The sequence below is a fragment of the Doryrhamphus excisus genome, chromosome 3 (genome assembly GCF_030265055.1).
Source record: "Doryrhamphus excisus isolate RoL2022-K1 chromosome 3, RoL_Dexc_1.0, whole genome shotgun sequence".
Classification (NCBI taxonomy): Eukaryota; Metazoa; Chordata; class Actinopteri; order Syngnathiformes; family Syngnathidae; genus Doryrhamphus; species Doryrhamphus excisus.
Window position 1 is genome coordinate 6,171,009 of NC_080468.1, and position 16,771 is coordinate 6,187,779.

General features: G+C 41.2%; 1 protein-coding gene across 8 annotated transcripts in view; it reads right to left on the bottom strand.

The window, feature by feature from the left end:
• LOC131126386 (zinc finger protein 521) overlaps positions 1-16,771 on the bottom strand; it is a 120,093-nt gene that overhangs the window by 68,324 nt on the left and 34,998 nt on the right. The gene's annotated exons all lie outside the window — the stretch shown is intronic.

Below are 16,771 nucleotides of genomic sequence, written 5' to 3' on the forward strand. Positions count from 1 at the left end.
GTTAGGGGGCCCTTGAAATGACTTTAAAGAAAGACTAAACGTACAAGGACAAAAAAAATCATGGTGTGTGTGTGTGTGTGTGTGTGTGTGATTAAGCGTTCAATTTTGACCGCAGCGATACAGCCTTTAGGAAGCCTCTGTCGTAAGACAAATCATTTTCATGAAATGTTGAGCATTCAGAACATCGCTCAGTACATATGCCATTAAAGAATGAGCATTATTATCATTTATCAGCATTCAAAGCTATGAGGAAAATCACAATGCTTGAAACTGTGTTGATGCAAACACAGATTTTTTTTTTTTATTTCAGCCTCTTTTTCACAATCAAAGTTGATTTGAGGTCACTATGGAATCGACTTTCTAAAGACACAATACAGGATAGAGATACACCAATAATGTGTACAAAGGCAAAAGAAAAAAAATGCTGTTAAATTAACATTCAGGAGTTACAATGCATAAACATAAAAAATTTGACTGTCATTGTGTTACTACTGACAGCATCACAACAAAAGTATGTTAATGACAATGAAAGACAGTACACCAAAGGGACTGCTTAACTGGCTGAATAACACCACCAGCTGGCATGTTACCGACAGGGGTTTAAATGAACATTTGAACAAATAAATGTCTATATTTTTCACAAATAGAAATTAAATTGTAAAATTGTCAGGCACTTTCATTTGGGCTGGTGGTCATGGCTGTGACTCACGGCTGTCTCATATCGTACGTACATGTCCATAGTGCATGCACACACAAAAGCTGTCTCAGAGAAGTCCCTTTAATAGTACTAATAGCACCACAGTGGGGCATTCAAAGTCAAACACAATCCACTCTATGATGCTGTTTGACTTCTAAGTTGTTCTAATGTTGAAAATAATTTTCACATAAAACATATTTTTCCAGGCTGGTGTACCCCGCCTCTCACCCAAAGTCAGCTGGGATAGGCTCCAGCGTACCCCCTAGTGAGTATAAGCGGCATCAGTAATAAATAAATAAATATAATACTAATAATAAATAAACGGCATATAATAAAAACTTAAGAAACCACATATAGTTGGTGGATAGACAAATTATTTTTTTCAGATTAAAATGAACAAAGCATTATTAGAGCCCTGTCGACATGACAAAACACGACTATAGTCACATTTATACTTTTTTTATTTACAACATATTGCGCAACTGCAGGGTCTTGAGACACATGCTAACATGCTCGCAAACTAGAGAGCTAGCGACCTAAACGGTAGCCTTCAAGTTATTTCCTTTAAACTTAAACTTACCACTTCCACACTGATAGTTAACTATTAACAGTTATTGAACCTTTAACATGAACATTAATCAAACGTAATACTTTTTTCTGGGTACATGATACCATACAGCATCCATATCAAACTTGCGCGGGCCGCACTAACTTTAAACTTTCATATCAAGGCGGGGGCCTCAAACTAGTGTCCTGCGGGCCACATTTGGCCCGCGGGCCGTGTGTTTGAGACCCCTGGTCTAAAGAGACATTAACCTCTATATAATACAACTAAATAAAACTTAACTAAAGTAAGAAGGCTCACCACCAAAAAAGATGCATGACAGATACACTGTAGAGAAGGAATAGGAACGTGTTTGTAGTCGAGAATAGTCAACTACTGGCATTTTAAAGGTATTGTTGGAATAAAGAAAGCATAATAAAGCTAAAGAAAAAGAAACATGCTCACTAATACTGTGATGCTATGAGATGAATTCTTGCAGGATGCAAGGCTTATTTCCCCAGAATTTCTTATTGAACTCTAAATTGATAGTGTAGTTAGTATCTTGCACACAATGGAGATTACAGCAGCCCTAAATAGAACTACAAAATCTGGCTGTATTACAGTGTAATGAGCATGTTGCAAAAAAAAAAAAAGTATGTTTTTCATTCATGGGTTAGAGCGCCACCTGTTGCTTTGGCATGCAAGCCACCCTGCAAATGTCGTTTTTCCATGTGGACAGAGTAGGGGAAAAATGACTTCTTCCAAATCCCTGTGTGCGTAGGCTAACTCATTCAAGGGCAAGCAGGTGCAGAGAATCGCCGGGGGAACAGCAGTCAAGCAACAATAAGGCTCCCATATGTGTTACAAATACCTTACAGTCTCCTGATACTCAAATGTGCTGACATTCCAGTGCACTGTTGCATTGTACAGTAACACCACTGGAAAACACACAACACCACTTCCACAAGTTGAAAAGGTCGCGGGCCACTTCTTCCTGCTGTCGAATTCTTAGTGCACTCTACTTCCTTACCTAAATAAAACACTGTAATCCCCACACCCGTCCCTTTCAGAAGAAGTTATGTCAAAGGGCCAAAACGTAGAAATGGAAAAACAAGAGGAAACTGCAAAGATTTATGAGGCGAGGTGGAGGACGGTGGTGGTGGTGGGGGGGGGGGGTTGAAGGAAAAGTTTGGTCTTCTTCAGCTGACAAATCCAAGTCTCTCCTCTCTCTTCCCGTTGCTGTTGTTTTTACGGTGAGAGCTGCCCTTTTGTCAGGATATCATGCCCTCTCTCACTTGCCCCCCATCAGGGCCTATCTTCAGGAAACAGATGCAGTTGAAGGAGGCCATTCCCTTGTCCACCTCCCCTCCCCTCCTTGCAAAATAAACTGCTGAAAGCGGCACATTGAGAACCCACCTCCACATCGCAACTCTACCAAAAACCTCCTACCGCTGGCGAGGCGCCCACTCTACACATCTCTCTCATGGAGCAAACCTCACTTGGTTTCCATACAAGCTTCCATACATGAGTGAGGGGGGGGTGGGTGACTCAGTGTGATGCCCTCCTCCAAAGAGGGGGCGGATCTGCCCTCTCTTCCACAGCCTCACAGGGTATAGGGAAGACGGTGTATGAAGAATGACCCCGGCCAATGCCTTACGGTCAAACATATCGGCGCTGACACAACACTATCAAACACACAAACAAATGGGCAAGTATACAAGGTTAAATGAAATTCCACAGTCCTAAATGAGGATAAATTTGCCTTGGGACACCATCAGGCTGTCTTTCCATTCTTTGCGTATTTGCCGGTTGTCAATTATTTATTTAGTGCAGTTACTACAGTAACACATGAACATAAATCTTTGGGAGAACATTAAACAAAATGATCTTGTCTTCATGAAAAGCAAAGGCTTATGAAAGCAGCGTCTAGTTGGTTACTAATGGTTACTATTAAATAGTTGATTGCCGCTAAGGTAGTACAAGTCACAATGTACCAACCTTTAAGTGGAAAAATATACCTCTAAATTCGAACCCCCTTGAAGTCATGCAATTCAGAATTGTAGTAAATGTACTGGAAGAAAAATATGCTTCAGAAGTAGAATATAATTCAATGCTATGATTCAAATCCATCCATTTTCTACCGCTTATCGTCATGAGAGGCGGGGTACACCCTGGACTGGTTGCCAGTCAATCACAGGGCACATATAGACAAACAACCATTCACACTCACATTCATACCTATGGACAATTTGGAGTGGGCAATTAACCGAGCATGTTCTTGGAATGTGGGAGGAAACCGGAGTACCACGCACGAACAGAACATGCAAAATCCACACAGAGATGCCCGAGCAGTGAATCGAACCCGGGTCTCCTAGCTGTGTGGTCTGCTAACTACTCATCCACCTCAGCCCAGAATGTTACCAACGTTTTTAAAGAAAAAATATGAATCGCCACATAGGTTGTACAATTTTTTGTGTAATGTGGACTTACGCCAAAATTTTCTGTGACATTTTTCCAGAAATACATCTTGTACCTTAGTTGAAAGCATCTTAGGTTGCATACTTTATGCAAAAATAATATCGATTTTTTTCTTTATTTTTTTTATATTTTATTTTTTTCATGCAATTTGCAATTCAACCAATATGATCCAAATTATACCTCTAAGGATGAACATCTTTAAGGTCTCACAATTCTTTGGAATTCAACAACATTATATTAGAAAAGTATGGTTCTAAAGTCTAACACTTTTTGGGGTGTAGACTGAGGAATTGGACCTATGTGCATGTTTTTTTTACTTCATTTTTTTTTCTAAATGGACGGTTTGTCCAGCATGGCAATTAAACCTGTATATGATGGACCACTAGCACGGTGTATGATTGATTACTGGCATATCCCTGGAGGCCGAGAGGTCCTGCTGCTGTAAAGACACAGTAGCAAAGTTCTTTTAGTGTTGGGGGCAATGAAAACAAGAGACTGTTTTATTTTTTTGGTGCAGATTCATTCTCTCGTTGTCTCCCACACATACACAGAAAACAGTCCAATGGCCAAAAACAAGTATGTGAACAACCGTGGATGAAAGCACAATCCTTCTCAGGAGACGCAAAGAGGAAAAGAGAGAGACGGACTTGTTTTTTTCTCCTTCTTCACCCTGACAAGAAATGCCCAAACCTCAGCAGCAGCCTGAGTAAATAAAAGAACGGGACCTTACTTCCCAGTCTCTCGGGCCGGGGGCCTGTGCACGCCAGCGCTCTCTGTGCTGCTGCCAAAGGGGATGCTGGGGCCTGAAAAACTACACCCTGCAGCTGAAGGGCTGTCTTTGTTGGTCTGCCAAGGCCTTCCTGAGCATCCTCCAGCCAACAGCCTGTCACATCCTGGGAGGAAGACCTCCATCTTAAGGCCTGTCCCTCTTTGGGAGTCTACCCCCCACCACCTCCCTCCATCTCCTTTAAACATATCCTATATGGAACAAAACAAGCCAAGTCGCAGGTCGGGATGATACAGGGAATGCGGCATAACAAGCTAGAAAGGCACTCAGTGATGCACAGACCTCAGCCGAGTACAAAGAGTGCGGTCTGTATATACAATAAAAAAAAATCCTGGCAAAGAGAAGTACAAAACAACAACAACAAAAACAATGTAGTAAACGGGCTAATATTAGAGTAAGGATATGATGGCCCTTTGCCAAGAAGAGTTATGAAATAAGTTATGAAAGCTAATTTAGGGTGTCTGAGGTTAAAGAATAATAGTATTATAATAGTATTAACAGTATATTAAAAGTATTAATAGTATAATAGTGGAACAAAAATGTGACTAGATCACCACAAGATGTACAAAATCTAGCAAAATTTAGAAAGCTAGATAAAAATTCTCAGTGTAGTTGAAGGTTGTAACATTTGGAATTTTTGACCATTGAGGTCATAAAATTCAAATGAGGGCAAAAATATGAGAAAAAAAATCTGAATTCAACCAAAATATTCTGAAAAAATAGGCATCCAAAGTCCAACACAGATGAGGTCATCAAGTTTAGAGGAAAATTACGCCTCTGAAGTCAAACGACCCTGACGTCATACAATTCAGAACCCAACCGGTAGTAGACCTGTAAATATGAGCCTCTGAAAGTTTATATATATTGTGAATTTTTTTTAAGGAAAACTGTGATTGTACATTCATTCATTCATTTTCTACCACTTTTCCGCACAAGGGTCGCGGGGGTGCTGGAGCTTATCCCAGCTGTCTTTGGGCAAGAGGCAGGGTACACCCTGGACTGGTGGCCAGCCAATCACAGGGCACATATAGACAAACAACCATTCACACTCACATTCATACCTATGGACAATTTGGAGTCGCCAATTAACCTAGCATGTTTTTGGAATGTGGGAGGAAACCGGAGTACCCGGAGAAAACCCACGCATGCACGGGGAGAACATGCAAACTCCACACAGAGATGGCCGAGGGCGGAATTGAACCCTGGTCTCCTAGCTGTGAGGTCTGCGCGCTAACCAATAGACCGCCGTGCCGCCCTGTGATTGTACAATGCAATCAAAATACTGTTGACTTGTTGACGCATTGACGCCTGCGCCATTTGCGTTCTGGGGGTAATTGGAGGTTTATTGGTTCTTTTGAGTGCAAATACAGTCGAAAACAAGCCACATTTTTACTCCAATGTGTACCAAACTACTGTGGCACCTTTCAACTTAGATGTAAAGAAATCACAAACGTTTCGCTCATAAATCTTAATAAGACTCCACACTTGCAGGAACTCCATAAAAATCTCCTCTATTTGCACAAGTAATAACCAAAAATTCCCCATTTCCTGAAGCAGACTGAAGTCGTCTTTGTGCTCCGTTCATTCTTAGTAACCTTTCCCATGCAGTGTAAATATGCCTGTTCAAATAAATTCCGGGAACAGGTAGTCTGCCATTTTTTTTGTACTCAATGCCATAGCCTCCCAAAACCCTGAGGATATGTTTTGATTTATGCCTGCTATTAATATATTGGGGTCTTAGCAAAATACATGAGTGTATTTTAAGAGAGTGTGTCATTAATTTTCCTGATTACATAGTCGCCCTTTGGAATATAACACATATGGTGGCCAACACATTTATAGCTATAAGTGAGGAGGATTATATTAAAGCTACTTCCACAAATCATCCATGTACCGCTTATAGCAAAGTAAAAAAAATGTCTTTGTGTGCGTGCTGCTTGTCATAAGAGATATGTTTGTATATTTATTGGCACACGGGGGAATTTGGGACTCATTGAATAAACAAAAAGCTGACAACTTGTCCAACTTGTAACACCGTGACCTCCCTTCATATTCTTCTTTTTTTTTTTAAATTCCTGAAGAAATAGTGAGCGTTCCCCCGCGAGACAACGCATGTGTCATCTCAGCACTTTACCTTTTCTGATGCCCAAATAGCAATGTGTGTCTGAACAATGCGCTCATCATGTACAGCACGCTTTGTGACACAATCACTTAAGATCTAATGGAGGAGGCGGCAAAATGAATTTCCGCATTATCTCTGACTCAAAGTAGAGTCTCTTTAAATCATTTCTAAACAACCTAAACAGCCTACCCGCCACTCAACGCTGGCATAGGTTAATGTAATGGTGCTTGGTGATTATGCTGCTGTTAGCTGATAGCATTAGCGACACACACAAGGTCCTGTGTTATAATTTAAAAGGGGAACTTTTATGCTTTTTCCACTTTTCTGACCTTTACATGTAGTTAGAATGTTGTATTATCACGTTAAATGATTTTAAAGTTTCATATAATGAGGTTTGTGCATTTAGAAGTGAGCCCTGAAAGAAGTTTGGGATGGCTACGAACGCTCGATTTCAGAGTGTTTTATAACACCGGCTCACTGTGAAGTCACAGCTAGTGACTTCCTTATATGGCATGCTAGGGTAAATGCTTGCCTAATGCTGAATAAAAACATGTTTTGCTAATATGTACTTTCTTGAAGACTTTCTAAATAAATTGTTGAATATTTATCGGTTGATTTTTGAAAAGGTACCGTGAATAATATGGACCTGGGAAAAAATTTGGATGAAAATGTGGTAAAAATGTGTAACCCCCTACTGTGTAGCCTGTGTTGTTATTTATTTCACAAATACACAACATGAAAGTACTCACAGGGCTCAATGTGCAAAAAGAACGAAATGAGAAAAAGTTACATTTCAGACAGAAAATCATCACATAAAGGCAATGGAATTAAAAGATAATTAGATTTTAACAGTATATATTTGTCTCATTCTTATTTCCTCCTTTTTTTCCAACTGTGAAAACACAATATGTCTTCACACGTTGCTGACAAATCAGATCCCTTTCCTCTTTGCAAGAGATCAATCAGTATTTCAAGAATAGAGGGGAGTAGAGTGTGTGTGTGTGTGTGTGTGTGTGTGTAGTGATCAAGCATTCTTCATGCTGAGGGACAGGAAGTCAGGAGATGAAATAAGGATTCACTTCCTGGTGTTTCATCCTCTGACCTGACATGAGCATCGAGCATCGCCATTACTCCCACTCTCCAGGCTCCGCCTCTCATCCACGGGGGGAACAGGCAAACTGTCAACTACTTTGTCCACATTACCCACGTCCCCCCGCTCAGACAGACACACTTGGTCACTGTCCCAGAAATCACAGCACCCTGGTGGCTCCCCGGGAAAGTTAGACAAATGTAAGGCCAGAGGAGGAAAAGTAGGGCGGCCAGTCATCATTTACTTGGCCTGTGATAGCAAGACTGCATGAAAAATGGATTACGTACGGCCGACATGTGGCCCTGATATACTGATTTCATTTGCACAAGTATGGAGATGATAACGTTAGCATTTTTTCGTGTGTTGACCTCACCATGTCTGTTCCACTTCATCCCAAAGGTGTTTTATGTGCTTCTTCCACACCAAACTCATCCAACTAAGCAATTATGAACCAGAAAAATAGTCTTTGCCTAAATTGTTCCCACAAAGTTATAAGCATAGCATGGTCCAAAATATCTTGTTAAGATGTCATTTGTTGGGGTAGAGAGAGGAAGAAGAGGTCTATAGGCCAGACGCAAACAGGAAGAAGGCTGTTGTGCAGGTCTTGGCTCGACCAGTGGTCGCAGTGAGCCTCACAGGGGGAGAGAGGAGCATGACAATCTGTCCCCCAGCATGCCCCTCCGTCGCCCGCCTCACTGCACTGGCTCTAAGGGAGCACGAGGCGAGGCGTGATTGGACAGAAGGGCGTTTGTTGTGTTTATGTGCTGTTCCTTCAACACTGCGGCAGATCAGGTGCAGGATCCAGCAATCCATTCCGTTGCTGTTTGTACTCCTAATCTTTCTTCTGGTAAATTTTACTCAAAAGATAGAAACTGACTTATTGTAAGGTCGACTCATTAAAACGTTTTAGAAAATGATTGAGTAGCCTGTTGAAAATTGGCATTTTTCTACATTTCTTCCTCCCCCGGGTAGCTATTCTACATGAACGTCATGGACAGAATGAGTCTTCCTGAAAATATTTAAACTTTGAAGGTAAGACCTGGGTTGGCGCCTGTGTGATTGGTGAATGCCTTGAAAGATTGTACCAGGGTGTGAAGTATCACTCTGTACACTTCTGCAGTCTAATGTGTAGAAAGCAATGTCCAACAAATGTTTTTACATCACACCAAAGTACTATGACTATGCTATGTGTTCATGTGTTCTTGTACAAACACATGCATACAAGTAATTTCGACTTGATATACAGTCCTCCTGCCAATTATTATTGGTAACAATCACCTTGCATTATCGATTAAATATAAAGGATTTCCACTCTGCATTATAGAAATGAATAAAAATACATTAAATAATCCACAAAGTCCATGCTCATGCCAGGACTCATGCATATTACAGATGACATTGATCCTCTTGCCAGTTATTATTCACGATCACCACTGCTGATAAAAAAAAAAACCTGGACTAAAGTTCTGGTCTTATTGATAATTTTATTATCAAACTTCTTCTTATGAGGACAAACAGAGTGTAAGCTTTAGCATCAGCATTCAGCCAAAAAAAGGCTGTGTCTTGACCTTTGTTTTCCCTGATTCATACACAGAGTCTCCATTTGATATCTCCTCCAAGGCGTCCATGCTTGTCAGTAGTAAAACAACAGGAGACAGCCCAGGAGGGAGACAAAAACATCAGAGAGGAGAGAGCGGGGGCTACGAATAAGAAGAAAAAAAACAAGCATCTACTCAAGCAAGACGATGTATTTTCATGCATCCCTGTCTTAAATGTCAAGATTTCTTAACCCTTGGTGACTGCGGTGTTGACACCTCTCCAAGGTTCAAGAGAAGCTGTATTTATTAATAATTAGCTTGGCTGTGAGGACAAGCAGGGAGACTGAATTGTAAAAGGAAAATAAAAAAAAAATCTGTCTTTTCCTGAGAACGTCAAATTTCGTTTTTTTTTTTTTTTTTTTTCGCTTCTATTCCCCTATTTTGCTGGCTCGAATCACGGCGGCGGCCGACGAACAAGCAATTCAGACGTCGCATCAGCCCCACCGCTCCCTCCTCTCCTTAATCATGGCTCTAATACCCTCCAGATGAATAAACATCTTCATCCCCTCTCTGTTCAAGCCAGAAGGCTCCTCTCCACTCTTGAATCCAGGAAAGAGAGTGAGAGAAGAAGAAGAAGAAGAAGACAGATGGAAGGGTGGATCAATGTCGGAAAAAACGGCAAAGTAACAAAAGCCGCGGTGAGATTGTCTGCTTCTTCCAATAATTCTTCAGATCTCTCACTCGACACAATTACCACTGTGATTATTTTCCTCATCTTGGGGTAGACTCCTATGGATGGGCTTGTTTCTTGTTTCGGAGGGTTTGGTTTTTTTTTTTTTTTTGCAACCTTGTCGCTTCAAACTGTGTCCACAGACTGCAGAGGAGGGGGAAGGGGGCTAGGAGGCGGGCGGTGGTTTGGGGGGAGGCGGATGCTCCCTGGAGGACAGAGCAGGCCCTAGACCAGCACTTCCTTGGCCCAGTAAAGCATGCCAGAAGACTCCCGACATGTGTGTACAGTATGTGTGCACAAATGGCCGACAGATTTCAGGGTTTGCTTTATTTTTCCCCCGTAACCCTGCCCCTCCCTCCTTCTATTGTATCCTAGCTGCTTAATGTCATATCGTAATACTAATAAGTACTATTGAAACATGTGTGCACACTCATGCATGCACACGCCTGACTGTGTGAAGCAATTTCTTCTCTGGTCCTGACTTGCATCTTCATTTGGTAGAAGAGGGTGGGAATACGAGGCCTGAATACATGCAGACAAATGACTGCAGGGCATTTTTACTTTATTCATCCATCACTGCAAATTGATTTATTCCTCTTTATCTATTTTTCAACAGAAAAAAAAAATCATTTGGATTGTTTTTGCCAAGTTGCTAACTTGCTGGGGTCAGTGGGGTCATCTTAATAGCACCTCACTTGCAAAAAGTCAGTCACTTCTCAGTTATGTACCGTAAATTCCGGTGTATAACATACTAAATTTAGAGGAAACAACATGCCCACGCATGTCAGCGCAATTGAGTCAATGAGGACCAGGCAGCTCATGAACTATGAAAAAATTCGTACCCAGCTTGTCAACCCATTGGACTCCAAATTGTCCATAGGTATGAATGTGAGTATGAATGGTTGTTTGTCTATATGTGCCCTGTGATTGGCTGGTGACCAGTCCAGGGTGTACCCCGCTGGGATAGGCTCCAGCACCCTCTGCGACCCTCATGAGGATAAGCGTTAGAAAATGAATAAATGAATATTAGTTTAGCGTTTCACTGACCTTACTGGCTTGTATTCATAAAATGTTGCTACTTTTTTTTATTTAGTGACTCAATTTCTTGCTCCTCATTAAAAGTAAAAAGTCCAATTTTTATATGATGTCATCGATTAAGTGGACAGCCCCAGTTGAGACTTTTTTGTGACTTTTATGTGACTTTAGAGGCATATTTTCCTCAAATGACTGTACGACTTTAGAGGTTCAACTGTACGAGTCCCATCCTTTCTTGACAGTAGCTCACGTGTAGTCCCGCTATATTAAAAATCAGGAATGAAATACGAGCCATTAAAACTTTTTAAGGATATGAAAGTACAGTCGTTTTGCAAAAATTGTAAAATTATCCTCATCTAACTCTGATTGAACTTTCCATCCAGTACATATCAGACTCTGCATCTTACAGTGATGGACCCATTGCATGGGGTGGGTTGGGGGCTGACTATAACGTATAATCACCTCCCAATATCATCTGTCACTGACAGCAACACCCATATCAGATAATTACCTTTTTTAATCGGGTGGCTGCAGACAGGATGTGCCGTGCTAATATAGGTACTAATGTATATAGCTTCTGTACGGCTATAATTGGAATACACATTGAGGAGGTAATAAAAGTGGTATCACCGTTCAAGTTGTTATACGAATTACCAAGAGAATATTGCGACTAGGGTGACCTTTAATTAAATTTGGTGTGCAAATAAGGTGATGAATCAGCAAGGGAGAGTCCTAAAGCCAACATTGGATTCTTAGCAGTTTACTCAGTTGGTCATACATGTGCAGCCTTTCTTTATTTGCATTTTTCCGCACACGGCTTTCATGTGGGACTGTCTGGAGGGAGACAATGGGGATATTAGTACCATGGCCAGTGCATATACACAAATATACATGAAAGCAATACTTATGGTTTTATAGCACATATGCATTACATTACAATTACATTACAATGCTTTTTTTATATGGCACTAATTACAAACCCTGGCAACTATTGGTCATATTAAGTGAAATGTCTTATTTTCTCTCATATATTTAAAATCGAGAATGTGAGTGTGGTGTTTGTCTATATGTGCCCTGTGATTGGCTGGCAACCAGTCCAGGGTGTACCCTGCGTCTCGCCCAAAGACAGCTGGGATAGGCTCCAGCACAGCCACGACCCTCGTGAGGATAAGCAGTATAGAAAATGGATGGATGGATGAATCAAAGGACTTTTCAGTAGAATACTTCATTCATTCATTCATTCATTCATTTTCTACTGCTTTTTCCTCATGAGGGTCGCGGGGGAGGCGAGAGGTACACCCTGGACTGGTCGCCAGCCAATCACAGGGCACATATAGACAAACAACCATTCACACTCACATTCATACCTATGGACAATTTGGAGTCGCCAATTAACCTAGCATGTTTTTGGAATGTGGGAGGAAACCGGAGTACCCGGAGAAAACCCACGCATGCACAGAGAGAACATGCAAACTCCACACAGAGATGGCCAAGGGTGGAATCGAACCCTGGTCCTGCGCGCTAACCACTTGACCGCCATGCCGCCAAGTAGAATACTTGATTACTAAAATATTAGATAGCTGCCGATCTAACCCAGATGATGCTACAAGTTGCTAGGATCATTTAGAATGGTCCAAAACTTGTAAAGGACATACATATGTATGGAAAACAAACAAGAACATCAACAGTCCTATGCCACTTTTTATATAATATATCCATTGATGCATTAATCATGAGTTTAACTGTATGTGTATGTTAAAGTTTCTTAATGCAATCAAATAAAACAAACAGGCATTGGCTCAAATGGTAAAAATAAGACGGACGTGTTATTGTATACTGTATATTTCTCAGAGGCCTCGCTTAAGATGCACCACACACAACCTCCACCCTCATCTTCAGCCTCACCCGGCCTCAGCTAACCTTTATCCTATAGGGTCTAATTAATGTTAGCCTTTTTGAAGGCAGCGACTCTGCCCTCTTGCAGCCAAAATCCCTCTGTTTCACTGCTGAGCCTATGCTGCCTTGTTTACCCCCACAACTACAACTACTAGTCCCTATTAAGGCCTGCACTTGGAACAAGAAAAAGATTCAATTATTTAACAACAATAGAGAGGGGAGGGGAGGAGGAAGAGTGAAGTGTTTGGTATACAGGTGAAGTTTGATTTTGTTTGTTTATAAATGAGGATTTATCATCATTGAAGAGAGGGAGCACAGAAAAGAGCAAAATGAGCCATAAACTTAATGCAAAAATTGCAATGCAGATGAACAGGTCTTCGCCTCAAGTCCCTATGTGGGTTTACGGTTCTCAGTAACAAGGAACCATATGTGATACGCTTACACCATAAGAAAAAATGCTTGCCAATGAGGCGGTTCCCTTCAAGGCACAGTGTTTGTACCGTTTGAATCTTCTGATATTTTAAAGTAAAATTGTACAGAAATGACAGTGTTAAACAAAAATGTTGGAAATCTAAAACATTCTCATGAATTTTAATCCATCCAGCCATTTTCTACCGCAATGCAGGTGGCTAGAGCCAATGCCAGCTGTCCTCACAATATTTTCTCAGTTAGACAACAAAACATGATTATTATTGGATAATGCGGTAGCCTGCCAAGGGTCATTGAGAGGTCGAGAAGTAAATGTTCTCCCTTAATCAAACGGTCAGCTACATAATTCTGCAGAGCAAACCCTTTTGATGAAGAAGATGGCGAAAAGAAAGATGAGAAGTCACATTAATGGCAAGAAGCCTATTAGTTATTATTGGTTAGCTTCAGTATAACAACGTTACGTTCAGAGACTATATTATATTCTGAAATAGTCGGTCCTGCTGAAAAATATACTATATATTTAGTCATATAAAATTAGAAAAAATTATAAATGAACAAATATTAATATTCTATAAAATGCATTTTAAAATATGTGTCTTTCATGGCTGTCATATGACAAATACTATGATTTTTTTATTATAACCATCAAAACATCATCTTTATATGAGTGTATGTGTGCTCTAAATAAACTGAAAAAATAAAGTAATCATTCTTCAGTCTTCAGTCTTAATCATTTATCTTTCTGTTAATAAAATGCAATTAAATTGGGCGTATTTCAGACATAACAGCGTGCAGCGATTAATCATGATTAATCTGATTAAAATTATTAATCGTGTTATTAATTTAATGTGTTTAAGTGTTAAAGTGTTCCATCATTTGACAGCCCTAATAAAAATATATTTATTTTTCTCTGTTCTTTCCATTATGATGTTATGAGAGTTAAGCAACAAATGACTAAAATATTTTAAAAGTTCACAAAAGAGTTACATAAGTCATCCTTCGCTACATTGTGGTTCCAACACCACTCACTCACGTTTTCCAAAAATATATAATTTAATTAATGACCCCTGTTTTGTGGTTGATTGACAAAAAGTTATCTTCCCATTAAGTGTGGAAGTGGTAAGGATTTGTTTTCTTCCTTTGTCCCTCTTCCCTACTCTGTCTGAAACCCTTTAAAGGAAAACTGTAACTGTACTTTTTTAGAATTTTGCCCAATCCTTATGAGAGACATGAACACATGTCACTCCAAAAAATTCCAAAAAAGCAGTGATCCCATTGTTACAGTGTTACAGTAAATGTAATTAATTTGACTGCCAAGATGGAGCATTATAAGAACACAAGAGTTTTCAGTGATTTAAAAAAATTAAGAAATGGGATCATTAATTGAATGTACATTATTTCTTATGGAAAAAATGCATTTGGTTAGCGTTGGTTTTGTTTAGAGTCATATCACTTTCTGGAAAGAATTCATGACTATGGTTCCACTGTATTCCTACTAATTTGAGTCTGTGTAATTAAGATGGTCAATGAGCCATCGGCGACATTGTCTGCATGTGGCCTCTTCAAATGTGTGTACTTTTTGCATCTATTCAGTAAGCTTTATGTTTCTTCCACCCAATGTACATTTAAATGAAATGAATGAATGTTTAGTAACCCAGGCCTGCCAATTAGTTGTGATGAATTAGTATTTCAAAGGAAGTCTCACAAAGGGTTAACTCGAGACAAACTGTTTACATTCTATCTGCATCTCTGCACAATCCAACAAAACATGCAGAAAACAAAAGGGAATACATCAGGGGGCTGGTCGAGGGGGGAAGAGACAGACCAAACAATAAGCTCAACCACATGTGACAGAGTTTGACTTTGTGTGCACATTTGCAATGTGTGTGTATGTGTGTGTATGTGTGTGTGTTGAAGTGGGAGACAGCTAGCAAGGAGCGGAGAGAGGTTGGGCGGGGATGAAGACAAAATGCAGAGAGAGGGCAGCGGAGACAGAGGGAGAAATCACATTTGCGCGCACACACATACAGTAACAAAAAGGCTGAATCTCCGACAAAAGGGAACACACGGGGGTATTTGTCGGGCTGTCGGCACCAGCAGGTTCCTCTGAAAGTTTATCAAACTAGACCCCGTCAAGAGGAGTAAACTGCACTACAAGGGAGTGAGGGGAAGGAAGTTAAAAAGGGAAAATCTTTTATTTCAGCCATGCATTAAGTCACCTCCCCACTGAGATCAGCTCGCCTTTCCTGGTGCGGATAAAGCCCTCCCTAGGGGGGCGGGGGCGCTGGTAATTTCCAGCTTCCAGCTTTGGCAGAAACTCAGGTATTAGAAAAGACCGCTTAGGGACCTGCCACAATATACCTTCACCATTTTATATGTGCTAAAAAAAAGAAAAAGTATGGTGGTTTTGTGGGCGCTCCCCCCCACTTTCCTGTGAAAAAACCCCTGGAGGATACCCCCCAGTTCAAATTTCTGAAGTACAGACAACATGTATGTGTGTGTGTGTGTGGATGGTGAGGGTGGAGGCGTGTCCCCACGGACACCAGCAATAGAAAATCCACTGCACACAGGAGAAAAAAGCATTTCCTCTCTGGTCTGGCAGGAGTGCTTTTTCCCCTCCTCCCTCCTCTTCTTCCCCTGGCTCCCACCAGAGGCTTTTTACAAAACATGTGTTGCTGACATGTTGACAGATTGCTCAGTGAAGTGTTAGGCGCATGCACACGGCCGGCCATTTAGGGGGGGACATGGCTTCCTACCCAGCATCCTCTACCTGAGGCACCATGTTTTATACATCATCCACCCTCCCTCCTTCCCTGAAGAAGGGGATGAAAAACAATAAAAAGGTAAGAGTTGCTTGGTGCACAATGCTTGCTTTAGCTGAGTGAGGCAGGAAATGCTCGGCAGTAGGAAGGAAGCTGCACAACGGAGGTGAGCGTGTCCACCGATAAATATCTCTAAAAACAGGGCGCTGGCTCGATCACCCAACTCCTATCAGGCCATCGACAGCACTCGTTTTTAATCGCCCTGCGGCTTCCAAAAGTGCTGCCGTGGCAACAGGATGGAAATGGGGGATCATAATGTATTCATGGTGCTGGCGACCTAAGGGGCTGCGGCGCACGCTCTCTTGGGACCGCACTTTACCCGGAGCCAGACGTGTCTGGGCAAAATCACTCCACACAAGACAGCAGCGGAATACTGAGGAGCCTGTCAAGACGGAGGGAGGGAGAGACAATGCAGAGAAGGAAGAATGGGATAATGCAAAACAAAGATGGAGACAAGCTCGGAAGCTTCTGAGACTAAAGAGTGATCAGTTGGGTGAAAGGAGGATGACTGGTACCAAGTGTCTTGCTGGGATGACTGGCTCCACCTTGAAGTGGCTGGGATATAAATGGCAGAGGAAATTGGTGGAGATTATCAGGGCCACA